The 16,183-nt window shown below is 41.5% G+C and overlaps 1 protein-coding gene across 1 annotated transcript in view; it reads left to right on the top strand.

Moving 5' to 3' along the window:
* The first annotated feature begins 1,546 nt into the window (after positions 1-1,546).
* Positions 1,547-16,183, top strand: part of otud7a (OTU deubiquitinase 7A) — a 42,711-nt gene continuing 28,074 nt past the window's right edge. Inside the window, exon 1 of the mRNA XM_071531455.1 lies at positions 1,547-1,663. The gene's annotated coding sequence lies outside the window, so the exon portion shown is untranslated. The remainder of the gene's footprint in view (positions 1,664-16,183) is intronic.

Raw genomic sequence — 16,183 nt, 5'->3', positions numbered from 1 at the left:
ATGAAAGAAAAAACAAACAAACTGTGTTTCTGTGTCACAACAATTTTAAGGGAAGTGTAAAACTAATAGATAGATAGATAGATAGATAGATAGATAGATAGATAGATAGATAGATATGCACATGAAAACGAATGTTAATTAGCTAGGCTAAATGTTAAATAGCTACATCATGAGATAAAACAGTCTTTTTTTTTTACTGGGAATGTAATGGCAATGCAAATTTTTCCTATTTTAGCAGTGCAAAGGATGACAGCCCATACAGAAAAATTGCATTTTGCATAGGCTATAGCCTACTTCAGAACGTGTACATAGATGTTCCAAACTATACAAAAACTGACCAGAAATTACTTGTACATGTAGATTGCCTTAATATAATATATATATACATATACATATAAACATATGTATATAGACATATACATATATACATATGTAGCCTATATATATATATATATATATTTGAGCGGCCAAAAGTTTATGCATAGGAATAAAATGTATCCTATCTGCAGTGTCAAATTCAACATATTTTGGATTTGGCATGCACATAATTTATTTTAGGCCTAACCTACACAGGCCTATATCTTGAAACATAAAACATTCACACCTCGAAATCAAACATGCAAAAGCAGCAAAATGCTGTACCAAATTCACATTCAAAACGCCCTTTGTTAAGAAGGTGCAAATCTGTCTATCAGCTGACTAGTTCAGTGTCAAATCGAGATTACTGATTGTAGAACGGGAAGTTCCTGTCCTCAGTTCTGATTGGCTGAGACACGTTCGGTTGCAAAATGCCTGATAAACACACACCTGCTGTGACCGCAGTTAATATTATGACCATTAGAGTAGAGTAGAGTACTATCAGAGTACTATCACCTGTCATACTGCTACCTGTGTCGCTTAGCAACCATGACGTCGTTTACACGAAACACTTTAGCTATACGTAGCCTATTGTGTGTATTGAATATTTAATTATCAGGATATTTAGACAAATTATTATTGATTAAAAACAAAAGATGAATTGAATATTTGTTCTTATTGAATAGTGAGAATTCATACTGCTTTGCAGTGATTTTAGCGCAGTTAAAAGACGAAAGCACGCCCTCTTGTGGTCTATGGCTTCCTGGGAAAACCGAAAAATTAACAGAAACACCACTCATACCGTGTTACTTACCACCTCAGCAACCACGTTGTTTATTGTTGTAAGATTGCCTGGGAAGAATAACATTTAATTAGCCTATTATTATTACTGGCCTATAATACTTTTATTGCAATATTATTGTTTATTAGGCTATTATTGATTAAAAGTCATATATTCAACATTTGCATTCTTTCTTTTTAATGCTATCGCCATTTTCTAAAAGCAGTAATAGCCTCTAAACGTCGTGCTTAACAGAGCTAAAGCTACGAAGGTTTCCGGCACAGTGGCCTCTCGTGGCTCCTCGCGGTATTAACCAATAGGAGGGCGTGGGCCAAATCTCTTCACCGGCTGACGTCACACGACAGCGGCTCCTGGAGGAGGCGTGACTTTGTTCTGCTGCAGCGGAGAAATATGACATGGGGATGAGAGAGAGTGAGACAGCGACAGGCTGATAGGAATTAACTGTTCGTCAGAGGTCTGGACTGGAAAACGTTACGATGGGGAGTAATGAGTGAAAAGAGCACGGTAAGACACAGACTGGGGCTTTCTGAAAAGACAGGCCAATGCATGGCTCATTTGATATTGAACACAATACCACTGCAGACAGGTGCACCTGCCTTTATGCGAGTACGTGCCTCGATGTATTCAACTTGGTAGTGCGTTTCAGGTTCAGTGCGAATACCTTTATTTTTGGTTGAATGCAAATGCATTGCTGCCAGATATCTCACCGAGGGTTAGGGATGGAGCCGGAGTCTCGGAGTTGCATACAGCAAACATGGATGTAGTAAGCTATTGTATGTGTGTGCCTAGTCACAGACCTGTATGATGTAGGAACATAGCATGTATATGGAGAGCTGAGTAGATTTTGTGATGGCAGCATGTCTTATAAACATGTCTTAGCCTATTGAGGCTGTGTAGCCGTGAAGGCTAAGGTTCTCTATACAGCCATGGAATATTAATCATCATAGTGTATTTTGGGCCGGATGGCTTAACATGTAGATGGTTATGAAATAGGCTACATATGTTTAATGGAATGTCAGTTATAGCAACCTGACTTTTGGCTATCTATTCAGTCCAAAATGTAGCTTACTGTAAGCGCAAATTACACTGCCTGATTTAATTTTTGTGGCCATTTGTGTTTGTATTAGTGTTCCCTGTTTCACATGCAATCATACAACTACACCTGATCATGAGTCGACTAATTAATTACTACAGTATATTCAGTGAACTTCATGTTCCCTGACATAGGCCTACATTATAATACCTTAAATCTATCATTAATATCCAGCTTATGTTCGAGCTGTGTATAACACCAGTGTAATGAACACTGGCCACATTGTATAGCCACAGTTTCCTGCTGCTCAACTGCAAGACAGTGGATCAGATCAGATCAACTTGTTTGTGTCTGTATGCAATAGAGCAGCCTAACTTATTCAGGCCCCTGCTCTCCCTGTGCGAATTCATTAGTTGGGTTTGTGAGATGGGCAGTTGACAGCAGTGGAGTCTGATTTGGAGACAGATAGAACAATCAGGGCAGAGCTACAAAGCAGATTCCCCGGCTGCCAGGCCGGGCCAGGCCATGCCAGCACCACAGAGGGCTTCAGTGCACCGGGGCACTGGGGAGAGGGCGCTTGGCACCTGATCAGTTACCACAGTGAATTCTGTTCCTGTCACTGGCATTTAGCTCCAGAAAAGCAGAGCAGAGATGACGGTTGTTGTTGAACTCAGTTGGGCTTTCATGTCACTGTGGCAGTGCCGCTGTATCAAACTGCTCCTCGACTGATACAAAATGACATTCCTTTGCAAACATCTGTGCCAATTGCCCACTGCCTACTTCAAAAATCTTTGCAGAGAAATTACCCTCATAAGCTGTCATTATAAAGATGCTTTGATTGCTTTATGGTAAAAAAAAAAAAATGCTTTCACTTCACACTTAAGATGTACCAGAAGACTCAGCAGTGGATCTGTTTTCCCACTGGAATCATTAGACAGGAATCTAAGAGAACAATCAAAAGAAACCCATCTTGTGGCTCCTGAAAAGGACCTGGAAAGGGGCCTAAAATGTACCGTTACCTTTCAAAAGAATTCCATCTCTCCCTGCCCGATTCCCCCAAAGTTTAGTCCTTGAGAGGAGATGAAATGAGTCAAGTGGCCCATGGCAATCATGACCCAATCACTGCACAGCTTTGAAGTGGGCCCTGTTCTTCAGACATCTCCACAGGTGGGGAAGCAATGTTAAGTGTTCTGTCTGCAGGCGGAGGGAGGTCAGCTAGAGGCCATGGAGGCAGCGAGAGGGGCTCCTTTCACACACATGAAAATAGGGGATGGTGGAAGAGATAATGATTAGTTCACCTTTTCAGTCTGACTCACTGTGGTCTCCTGTAAGTCTGTGGAGGACATGGGACTTGATGGTGAATACGGTAGATACGCTTGGGGGATTTTGTCTCAACACAGTCAGCAAACTCATTCTCAGATCTGTGTGCAGATGTGAAACGGACCTCCAGTTCACAGAGAATTGAAGTTGTAGTTGTAATAAATCCTTACACTGGTCTATACTTGCATGTAGTGGTGTAGGCTCAACAAGGTGAATGCTGGGAGATGTCTTTTGATAGAAATATGAGCTGTTATTCGAATGTAAAGCTAGATATAACAGTGTTTTCTTGCAAAGCTAGAGCTTGTTTAACCCCTTGTATTTGTCATATTTTGGTGTCTGAATTGCTGAAGAGGTATGGGATCCCACATGGTTTATGACAAGCGGGGCTGAACTGCTCATAGCATAATGTAGACCATTATTTGACTCTCAGGGGTCAAGCTGTTGAATCCAGAGAAGGAGATGCTGAAGCCAAAACACATTGGCCTAAAACACAACTGAAAGGCAGTAGCTATGCTTTTGTCTGTAGAGTGATTACTTACATTTCAGCAGTCATTATCTAGCTTTGAAAAGGAAATGCTCCGCTACATTAGAGCTACATGAACTATCATTGCCAAGTGTCTATTTGACTGAAGTTGATGACATTATAATTGCAAGGTTTTGTGGCTGAATATATATTCAGAAAACTTTATCATTGTAATTAGTTTTTATGAACCACTGCTGAGCTGGAAACTGGAGTTTGAAGTACAGTGTTATAACATGCATCATTGTGGAAAGTGTGAGATTGCACACAAACCAGAAATTTACAGTAATGGCAGAGATCTGTCCTGGTTATTTTCTAAGAAGGTAAAAGAGAACTAGCAGTATGACGCTTGTCAAAGTTCCAGTTAGCTCTATGTTTTTAAGATAGATGATGTCTCTTAGGAATCTTTTCTTGACAACCAAAGCTCGGTTGTTTGTCTTTGTTTTCCTCTCAATTCTCTGACTGTACAGTGTGTGGTGGGCGGTTTCGATGATGTATTTTGAATGTTTTTCGGTTTACAACAGCGGCATATATGCATGTTTTTTTTTTTATAGTCACACATCGTCCCAGGTTGAACTTTCAACACCAATAAGAGAGGGTTATGATTAAGGTTGAAAGAATTACACCCTCAGAAAGAGAGACTGAGTGTTGTGTGTGTGTGTGGGAGAGAGAAAGAGAGAGAGACAGAGAGAGAGATAGAGAGAGAGAGAGAGTCCACTTCCCCCAAATCTTTATGCTAATGTGACAGAAGCAGCAACAGGAGTTGGATCGTATAGCTCACCAAGAAGATATTCTCTGTGACAGCCATAGACTGTGTGTGTGTGTGTGTGTGTGTGTGTGTGTGTGTGTGTGTGTGTGTGTGTGTGTGTGTGTGTGTGTGTGTGTGTGTGTGTGTGTGTGTGCCCCTCCACCTAATTGCATTTGTGTTGCTCCACTTGTCTGGTGCTGAGTCTGGGAGCAGGCTGGCTGCTGGAGATGTCTGCCATTGTAACACTCTCCCCACAAGGCCCACTGGGCACAACCATCCCCTTTCCTGCCTTGAATCAGGAGAGAACAGCTCCTCAGTCAAACAGAGCGCTGCTGCACAGGATTCCCCTGGTGACTCAATTTACATTCATGCAGGCCCACAGCGTAGGTCATTTTCATTCATTCCCTAAAACAGGTCATGGCCCCTTTTCTATGCAAAAAATGGCAGTGTTTTGCTGGTATCTCCATTTGGGAGATACCAGCTTATTTCCGTCAAAGAGGATATTAAAAGGGAAACGCAGGATAGACACAATTCCAAGAAAAAGAAAGCAGTAGCTCTATTGTTCAGATTGCTGTACGTCATTCATTTTCTTAAACAGAGAAAAATGCTCCGCTGGCTCTTCTCAATGTCACTGGCCTTTGTTTCATCTCCACTCCATCAGCACAGCACATCTCAAGTGTTAAATTAAAGCCATTCATGCAACGTTGCCGAGGTCATTTGCCCTTTCTTCCGGCTCTTGTAACATTTCTCCCATCTTCTTTTTTTCCCGTCTGGTGACTTAAAAGATGAGGAAGGAAGAGTTGTGGGAAGCTGTGATTCAACCTGCGGGTCAGGAAGGACAGTACATTTCATAACCTTTATTTATTCATTGAAGGTTTGTAGAGAACACATGTTCGTTTTCAACAACACCCTCCATTGGCATTCATATAATTGTACATACTCATAAGTAGCTCACTGGAGAAGTTGGGGTACAGGTCTGCACGTGCGTGATTTATTCATCCTGCACCCCCCCCACACACACACACATACACACACACACACTGCTTTTATACGCCTCTCCCACTCACAGCCACAGGTTTGCTTGCTGACCCCCACCCGTTACCTTAAGATTTAGTCCCAAACCCGAACACCCGCACTCCATTAAAATCTTATTTAGGGCTTGCTCTACAATTATAGAATGAGTGGATAATATCATGCTATTAAAAGTTATTGTTTCCAACAGTTGTTACAGACAAATGCCTATCAAATAGACAAAGAACAGGATTATGGCTGCAGGCGCAGCTTAAATAAAATGATTAATAATCAAAAGGAATATAACATATTATGCTACACAGTACTATTATCTCACAAAATAAAAAAATAATAATATCCCGATCTAAAGAATATCCACAAAATAACAGGATATTAATCCTTAGGCTATGTTGTGAATAAATTAACTTATAAAATAAATTATTAAACTAGCCTGTAAAATTAAAAGATGAAACATTAAATAGCAAAAATCCCTTTCAAAATGAATTACACTACAGGCACCATATCATTAAGCTTTTGAACTGTGGGGCTACACATTTTTGCTAGCATTATTATATCACTGCAACACATTTAGTCTATTTCTGAAGTTGTCTGTGGATCAATAGAAGGTCACTCATTTATGATGGTCTAAGCATGGTGCATCTTTCCCACACGCACTGACTGTCCTCTCTGTGTGCACTGGAGCCAGGATGGAGAGAACCTGTCAGGTCAAGTTGTTCAGTTCAGGGAATTGAAATTGGTCAGTTTTCTGATGAGGGTCCAACTTCAAGGACAAATATTCAGCGATTTCTGTGTCCAGGACCCTTGGCTGTGGAGCAGCAGCAGGTCCGTCATCGTCCCAGATGGAAAACAGATGGCATGCGGCTCTCCCTGTGGCTGGAGGTTGTTCCTGGACCTGGGTAGTGGGAGTGAATGGGATATGCACCTGATTTTACAATAGTCTGCATCACCTCGTTGATTACCTCGTTTCACTAACAAAGACCACGCCAGTATGAGATTTATTTAGATGGTTTATTGAGGGAAAGAGGGGTCGAGAATGGAGAGATGAAACAAGGGTTGAGGGTAGAGGGATGAATCTGGGGTCGAGATGAAGGGATGAATCGAGGGGGTCGGATGAGTTGGGGTCAATGGTTAGCTCGAGGAACCAGGGAATTGAGACTCAGGGTGGGGGCACTGTCTCGCTGATGGGGAGTCTTCTTCTCCATCATATCCCCCTGTTGTTCCTGTACTGAGAGAGAAAAGCAAGGGGTTGGGGGGGAAGGATGAGAGAACTGAGACTTACGAGAGAGAGAAAAGGTCATGGTTAGGTGTGTTTAAATAGGGTGGAGCAGGAAATTGAATGTGTGCTTGAGGCGTAGTCTTGTTCCCGAACTTTAGTTATAATAATAATTACTAACTTCATTTAATGTCCTGAGCTATCTGCTGTACATTTTGTGAGGTTGTTGACAGGTTGGGTAGCACTGCACACACATCAAACTGTCCATACTTTGCTCCCATGTTCACCACATGCTCATGCAATAAGCCCACTCTCAGTGATGATGTCAAAAGACTGAAGGTCTGTATGAACCAGTGCAATGGATTTTACAATTGTTTCCGCTTTAGGTGACTCACAGACTTAATAGACTTTGCCCTTTAGCCACTACATATACTGTAATAAGGTTTGCTAGTTAGGTAGCATGGTGGCATAGATTTTCATGTGAGCATAGTTTCCAATTTAGTTTACGTAAAAGCATTGTACTTGTGGTGATGCAGACAGATTCTATTACCTTTAATTCTTTTATTATACCCACAGCATCCGTAAGTGACTGTACAAAGTGCCTTGCTGAAGGACACCTTGATCGCAGTTGTTGTGTGAGGGGCAAGTGTTGGTCATTGGTAACTACAAAAGTGGTGGACTGGACTGAACCATTAGTGGAAAGCTCACCACAGACCACAACATTCCTGTTACATTTTTACGCCTTTTTTGTGCAAGGAGTTACAGCAGACACTAAATTAAGAATTAGGTTATTTGATATTACCCTCTCCACCTTCGTGAGTGTGCAGTCATGTGCATGCACAAACACACAATCAGTGCAAAAGGAGTGTACCGTAATACAGGTGTTGTGTGATTTATGATCTAAGGTATAATAGTACTCAAAGTACACTCTTCTAGTGTGTTTATCCTTCTCTATAGTACAGTATAGTATTCTTTTTGTGGGGCTACTGAAATTCTGTTGGTGGAATATGGAAAAATATACAGTTTCAACTGAGTATAATAATAATTTCTTCATATTCCATATGGTAGCTGCTTGTTAAAAGAAGAGGAAGCAGCACACTGTACATGATTCTAGATGACAAGACATTGTGCCTTGCACAGTATGCTATTTTCCTATTTTTTTTTCATCCTGTACAATGGTACCAAAATGAAATAATCAGGTTGACAAGGGAACATAAAGTACTGTATAACTGCTTAGCTATATATATGTGTGTGTGTGTGAGTGTGTGTGTGTGTGTGTGTGTGTGTGTGTGTGTATGGAAACAACGCGTGCTTTTACAAGAGACATCCATTACGCAATCTACTGTATATACATCTTCTGGGCTTGGATGCAGAAAGCAATAATATGTCCCCAAATATCATTGATCTGTAGGTGATGATAATAACTCTCACAGACAAAGCCAGTAAATCTGCTGTCATGTGTTGGCAGAAATATTTCAGGGTTGAGCTACATGTGGGCTTTGAGCTGGCGGGGAAAGTGTGAGTAATAGATCATCTGAGTTGAAGCTCAGCTGTGTGTCTGTAGCTGGTGGTTCAACCCTCTTCAGGACACCCTCCCTCAGCACAAACCCAAATAGGCAACACCAGCTGGCTTCAGCTAGTAGGTCTGTTTATCTCACGTGGGATCAGAAGATAAATATTCACATAGCAAGCAGTTCTTTTACGTCACTTCTGTGTATTCTTAACGTCTTAGCTTCCACCCTCGAAACACCCCTCTCACCGCGTAATTAATATACCTGACACAGGCTGGTAAGTGCGTAATTCATATACACAACATACTGTTGAGGCCAGGGTTTTTACATTTCTGTGGCTTTATCGCCTAACCAAGCGGAAGCCCAGGAACCTTCTGCCTTGTCACAGCTGTGAGCTTGTGGCGCTCTGCTGGAAAGAAGAACCCAGTCAGGAAAACGAGGTATTGGCCACTATGGAGGGACTGACATTTTCAGGGGTTACGCTCTTCTCCTGTGCCCCTCAGCGACCAGCTCTCTGTTTGGGTGCACACACAGCTGAGCTGCAGCTCTGTTGGACCAGAGGGAATGCCTTGACTCTAAGGTTAAACTAAAGACGTATCAGTCTTAAACTTGCTTCAATAAATGGATTTATTGCATATATATTGTGTAAATCCTGACCCCTTCTTTTAAAACTTATATCCAGCCTGTCTTCAAACCCTTGTGCCTGTAAACCATATTTTTGACTAGTATGGAGGCTACTGTATAATTTCTGTATAATTTCTTGCTCTGATGATGGATTTAAATTTAGATTCAGCTGGCACCTAGCCTGACCTTCTAAATTGATCACAGCCACTGAGAGGATTTCTAGGAACAGGCTTCCCTCAGATAGATATATACCGAACACGCTGCTCATGCTTTCCACTGCAGCGTAAATTGAAATTTGCCTCAAATATTAATGTGATGATGCATTTAGTGCAAATTGTCAACAACTCTCCATTCCTTTGCATATGATGTGCTGGCTGTGTGCAGCACAGCAATGAGATGTAAAGTGACATTATTGCTTCCAGCAGCATATTTCTCTCAGTATGTGAAGGGCCAATGCACAGAGGCCTGTCTTCTTTAGGTTTAGAGAGACAGAGAGAGAGAGAGAGAGAGAGAGAGAGAGAGAGAGAGAGACAGAGAGAGAGTGTGTGTATCAGTGTGTGTGTGTGTGTGTGTGTGTGTGTGTGTGTGTGTGTGTACACGTGTGTGCATGGCTTCATTACAGTGCTGAGACAGACCCTGTCTAGAGGTCAGGACTTGGGAATATTATACTCGCTTTCTGTTGCCTTGAATACACCAGGAGGAGTTAGTGTTTGACATAGTACAGACGATCCTTCCATCTGCCTGGCTCTTCCTCTGTCTGTCTCTCCGTCTGCCCGTCTCTCTCACTCACTCTCTCTTTCTCTGTCCATCTCTGTCTCCAAGGGGACGTCATACAGACTGACTGATATCTCTCAGGGTGCTTTGAGGTCACAGCAAGGAAATGCGGTGTATGGGAGTTGGAGGCAAAGGGAAAGTCCCGCTAGTGAATAGAGCATAATGGAGGGATAAGGGGGACTCGGCACAGTCCCAGGTGGTGACGAGAGAGAGAGAGAGAGAGAGAGAGAGAGAGAGAGAGAGAGAGGTGGAGAGATGGAGAGAGAGAGATGGAGCTCTCAAAAATCAAAATGGCTTAACTTGATGAGTTGGTGCTTGGTGAAGAGCCCTCTCTGGAATATGTACTTTCAGGGTATGATTGAGACAGTCATACATTCCACAGGCTGTGTCTATAATATCCCCTTGATGACAGTGTATGCACACACACACACACACATACACACATTTACTCTCACTCTCACACACACATACCCCCTACACATCCCTGGCTAAGCGCTGGTGAGACAGACACACAAACACACACACACACACACACACAATCACCACAAGTACAAGCTTGCCATTGTGCCTGCAGGAGGAGGAGGGACAGAGATTGAGGCTGACTGATTGATATGAAGGCTGAATAGCAAGTGGTCCTTTCACTCTGCATTGAATTCACTGATTGAATCTTGTGCTCTCAAGCAAGGACTTTGAAATAGCGGAAGTGCTTAGTTTGTAGTTTGGCGAGACATTATAATATCCCATTACATGAATTTCCCATGCCACTTGAGTGTGCTGTTTTATGAAGCAAGGTAATGGATTATGTTGATTATTCAGTACTGATGCAAGGTGGAAATGGTCTGTTTCCCTGGAATTTTGTTAATTTGTTTTTTCCATCTTCTCCACAGAAAGGATATTATGATTACTCAGAGTGGAATGTAACAGTAATTTCCATTGTTGTAATTTTTTCTGTTTCTGTTTTTATTCACTGAATTACATTAGCTGTAGCCACAGAACAATGTTTAAAACCTGTTGTCTGCTTTTAGTGCTTTCCATCTCTTAGCAGATTAAAGTGTCAAAGCTGGGTCCATTGCTGTTTGAAAAACACAAGCATTTTCTTTCTCTGTAGAAAAGCACATTGTCGGACCATAACTGAGAGGGTGGCTTGACATTTTGGTGTGCACAGGCATGTGAATAAGCACTGAATGAGAATGCCATCTTTTATTAGCTGTCTTTTCTGTTTCTGGCAGGCCTTTGTGGAAGCACTTGCTCTGTTGGCTTTGAGATGGGTAAACACACTGAGAGCACAGTGAGTGGTGAACATGTAATAAAGCATGGTAAGTGTTTGTGTGCGCACACGCACGTTTGCATACTCACACACTCGTGCACTCCAGAGGGAGGGGATCATACAGTGTTTATCTACCAGTGTTGGACACAGCAGTTTCAGCCTGTTTGTGCTTGGCCCCACTAACTACAGTTCAGCTCACCCACTGGTGACGAGGCCTCGGCCGGCTTGACAGAGCTGTTTGTTTGAGCCAGAATATAAGACTTTATTCTCTGTGCGAGCGCTTGAAGAATCCAAAACACTCTGTCCAACAGAGGAGGGATCAGACTCCTAGAGGTTTGGTTATCCTAATTTGTCTTTCACCAGCAAGACCACATCTTCTGTGCGACCCTTGCCGGACAGGCCTCTCGCCGCTGTTTTGTAATTTGGGCTCAGGTTTCCTCAGCATTGACTCTGTGTAGCAGCGCTGTCTGCTCTGCTCGGGAGCTGTGGGGTGAGGCAGCCCTCCATATGCAGGATGCATTGAATCAGTCACTGAGACTGGAAGTGTTAGAGTGCCGAGTCACAGAGATAAACTGACTTATTTATAAGCTTTGTTTAATATTGTATTTTGCTCCTTATTGCTACATATGGCATTACGCAAATGTCTAGAGAGGCCTCTTCAGCTGCTAGGCCAAAAGACGACACATTTTATGAAAGCTTGCAGCGATAGAAAAGCAATTAGCCCCAACTGTTTAGTAGCTCACCACTTTGACCAGACCTCAGTAAATGAGATTTGTGTGACTGGTACACTGATATTCTGTAAAAGCACAGCCTTACTTTGCCACAAGCATGACAGCCTACAGCCAAAATGTTGAGCCTAATGAAGATATGGCTTGTCTCTCCTCTCCTCTCCTCTCCTCTCCTGACAGCAGATGGTCTGCCACTGGCAGGTTCAGCAGCAGCTCCCCATGATGTGAGATCCAGTCTTAAAAAAGCAACAATTCATCCACTCCTCTGACTAAACAGCTTTACACTTTGTCAAGTTAAAATGGGGATTGCTTTCACAGCAGGGCAGGGTGTGACACAACACCTCCCTCGTGACAGTTTGTGGGTTTATTGAGAATTCTGGATCAGCTCAGTGCCGCACGAGAAGACACTGAGTGGGAGATGTTTGTGACATTTTGTTTTAGATTTTTCACTGTTTGTATTGGCTCATGTTTCATTCTTGAAGCTTGCCCTTTTCAGTGTTTCAGTGTTTTCCATGAAATAATGAGAGTTAAAATGTGCCAGGGCTTCCTTGCCCAACTAAACCCTCCTGATTGATAATTGATCAGAGAATATTCAAAACATATTCAGAAAATTCAAAAATCAAAACTTAAAGTGTAATGATATAAATAATATCTGTCTTATGACATAAAAATCCACATTTCTTGTTTATCTTGTTTATATATATCGCTTAAGATAAAATACCAGCCAGATTCTTTCTGCATGTTTGAATTATCTTCAGTCCATCGCTTCATCTCTTGATTTCTTGAAATCCTTAAATTGTGAGAACCACAATATTTTTATGCTATCACATGCCTGTAATTTCACATCTTTCCTTTTCAAACTCGGCAGTGGAAATGACTTTCAAGTGCAATTTTTCCACCTGAAGGGAAGTCATTTTCATTTTTAGCCCCAAGACAGCAGGGGCTGTATGAGTGGTATTGTCGGTGGGTCGGTCAGTGGGTCGGTCCCTCTGTTCACCACTTTATGGGTCACGTGGCCCGCAGGGCGTTAGATTGGAGACTCTCAAGCGGGAGACTCCCGGCAGAGACGCTTCCACAAAATTAAACGTCGTGGGGCTGTTAGACTCTTAGTCTTATTAAAACATTTCTTTTACACACCCTCTGTCTCAGACTAAATAAGATTACGTTTTGATATGTGTTTTCTAAATATAACATAATATAATTGCATCATTGTATTTCCTAAATCATAAGCCATCGAATGCCTTTTAGCCTCTTACAGTAAGGGGTTTCATTTGAATAAGAAAACAAAAATTGATTGTTGAAGGTGAGTTAGCTGATTCTAAATATCCGTTTAGAACTGCTAAAAAAAACAGCTGTTGGTGATGTACTTTGAATTCCTGGATTTGGTGTATTTTTCATATTCTCATTGGTAATTGGCCAAGCATAGACGATGTGACATCACATCAAGTTATTTCCAGCACAGCTATATACAATGGAGTTTAATAGGACACAATCTTTCAACTGGACTCATATTTTGCACCGACGTTCAACAATCATGCAGGGAGAAATCCATCGTAGAAGATATCAGTTTCTCCACCGACAGTGGCCTCAATAGACCATAATGCAATGCAGCCACAAGACATGGTGCACAAGACATGGTGCACTTTGACAGACGCCCCAATGGTTATGAACTAGTTGGCTAGATATAGAATATGCCCATACACCCACCTTTGATTGAAAGCAACAAGGTCATGCCCGTTCTCTGGGAGCTGTTGAAAGGAATTGTGGGAAACGTAGGAAATCACTGACATAAGGAGTAGACGAGGCAGATTGAGGGAAAGTGGGTACACCAAAAAAAGTTGATTACAACACTGCTGGATTGCACTGAACATCACAAATTGGTGATATTTAACAGTGTAAATATATCCAAAGGTGGATTTTCCTTTAAGGCAACAATATTTCATTGCATGCAGTCCAATTAGAGCACTCAAGTGTATGCTGACATACTATATATATATAGTATATAAATATATATAGCCTACACACTTCCCTGTGAAGAGGGCTGGTGAAAACAAGGGTTACTCCCATGCATTTTCAGGCAAAAGATAAACTGGCTTTTAAGAGACTATTATTACTTTTTCAATGTGCAAACCCATACACTGCCGTTCACCCACAGTAGACATGCATAGCATTTCCAGCCACTTTCCAGTAATGAACAGAAGATTTAGTGCAAAGAGTAGAGTAGAAGTGTTTGGAGATTGTACGGTATGTGCACCTCCCACCTGCTGTGTATCTTCCTCGCATGTGGGCGCTCACCGCTCACTATGGAGACAATTGTCTCAGCTACAACCCGTCCTATCACTGAACAATGGGTGCATGTACACTATGGAAAAAATAGTCTCTTACAGCAGTTTTCCACATATTACTGGATAGTATAAGAATTATTGGTTGATTGCAAGATGAAATTGATCTTAACAATGGAAATCTGGCTAGTTCTCCACATACTATTCATCTAATAATTCCTATACCTGGACACCATTGAATGTTATTTATTATTTGCTCTGACTAAACAGTAACCAGTGTGCAGATAGCATTGTCACATGAAGCCGGAAGTGGGCGAGTGGTGTGCGGTGACATGTTGAAGATGCTTTGACTAAAAAGATTGCCCAGCATTTTGTGGAAAGTTCTCCCTGTCATATCTCTTTTTCTGGCTCTCAGTATATTGTTTTTTTTTATGTTTATGGAGAACCAACTGTCCACTCCGCTGTTTTTTCTTCTACTGTAGCTCTTTGCAGTAAGCTGTGGAGAGGAGGAGATTCACCTTCCTAACCTCTGCACATACAGAGCGATCTGGCTACAGAAAACGTGACTCAGTAGTGAGCAGTATTATGTAAAGTGAATCAGAACTTTCCTTGGAGAAAGGCAACCACAGCAATGTACTATGTAAAGGCTGCAAAACAACAGATGTCTGCAAGTTGTCATTATGAAGTCTTTTGTATTTTCTGTTACAACAGGACATTTCACACTTTTTTTCTCTCTCTCTACTGGTGGGTTGGATGTAATAAAAGTCCAAATGGTATTTTATTGAAAAGGAAGCGGTGGGTGGAGTTTGAGGAGCTGCTGTATTAGCATGCATGTATGTAGGCTGGCTTTGCATATAATTATCAAGGTATTTCTCAGACAGATAGAGCTGAAAACCACTCTTTGCCATCAACTCTTGCAAGTAAGTTCTATTTATTCATTTGGACAAAGTTTACAAGAGAAGTTTCTCCTTAGAAAACCAAAAATATGCTAATACCGTGATAATTACCACAAGACTTATTCACACGAGACATTTCAGAATCGGTAAAACACCTGAACTGAACAATTGACACAGGCTTATTGTGCTTGTGTGCACTATGGGTTGTAATTTCCTGTTTTTCACAAGTTTACATGTGAAACTTGATTGACTAGTTGAATTTATAATGTTGCATGCTGTAGGACTCGGTGTAGTGCTAACAGTTGTCGTTAAATACACATCACACGTTAAATAGTCAAGTCAAATCGAATTTTACTAATATAGCACAGTTCATACCAGGGCAGGTCAAAGTGCTTTACAGACAAGAAAATTAGAGCATGTAAATACACAAATACATACATATACACATGTACACATGTACACATATAGTTCCCCTTCACCTGATATAAGTGCTGTTTGCTTTTTGATACTTAGTCTAAATTATAAATATCAGCAATGTTCTGTTCTCAGCAAGGTAGACCAAGTAGCCCTGGGGACTCTTGTATAATAAGCTCTCATGCACAATTGTTTTTGCCAAATTATAGTTGTTATGTATTAAAAATGTATCTTGATGGCAACATCTGGGTTTACAAAGATTAGATAGCTGGAATTTTCATTTATTTATATCATATCTGAGGCTGAAGGGATCATCTGATGGAAACTAGGATACAATTAGCAAATAATTTATATTCGAGGCTCGGATTCCATACTGAAGAGCTGCAGTGTCTGTGGACTGTTGCTGTTGTGTGTACTGATGCTGGAGGAGAAGTCAGCAGTCCTCCTGTGTTTGTGCAGGCAGATGATTAAGAGATGAGTTCTCTGTCTCTGTTTTTTACTGTCTACAAATGTGTCCTCGTAAATATGGAGGGACTGCAGGCAGAATGCTCTGGGGTCAATGGACCATGGAAGTAAACAATGCAGTTTGTGTTTGAGTGTATGTGTGTGTGTGTGTGTGTGTGTGTGTGTGTGTGTGTGTGTGTGTGTGAATACAATAAGGA

Source organism: Centroberyx affinis, unplaced genomic scaffold (genome assembly GCF_046629955.1).
Source record: "Centroberyx affinis isolate AG114_WGS23_722 - 3 ecotype Tasmania unplaced genomic scaffold, CSIRO-AGI_Caff_v1 ptg002083l_1, whole genome shotgun sequence".
NCBI lineage: Eukaryota > Metazoa > Chordata > Actinopteri > Beryciformes > Berycidae > Centroberyx > Centroberyx affinis.
This window is presented reverse-complemented; position numbering and strand designations above follow the sequence as displayed.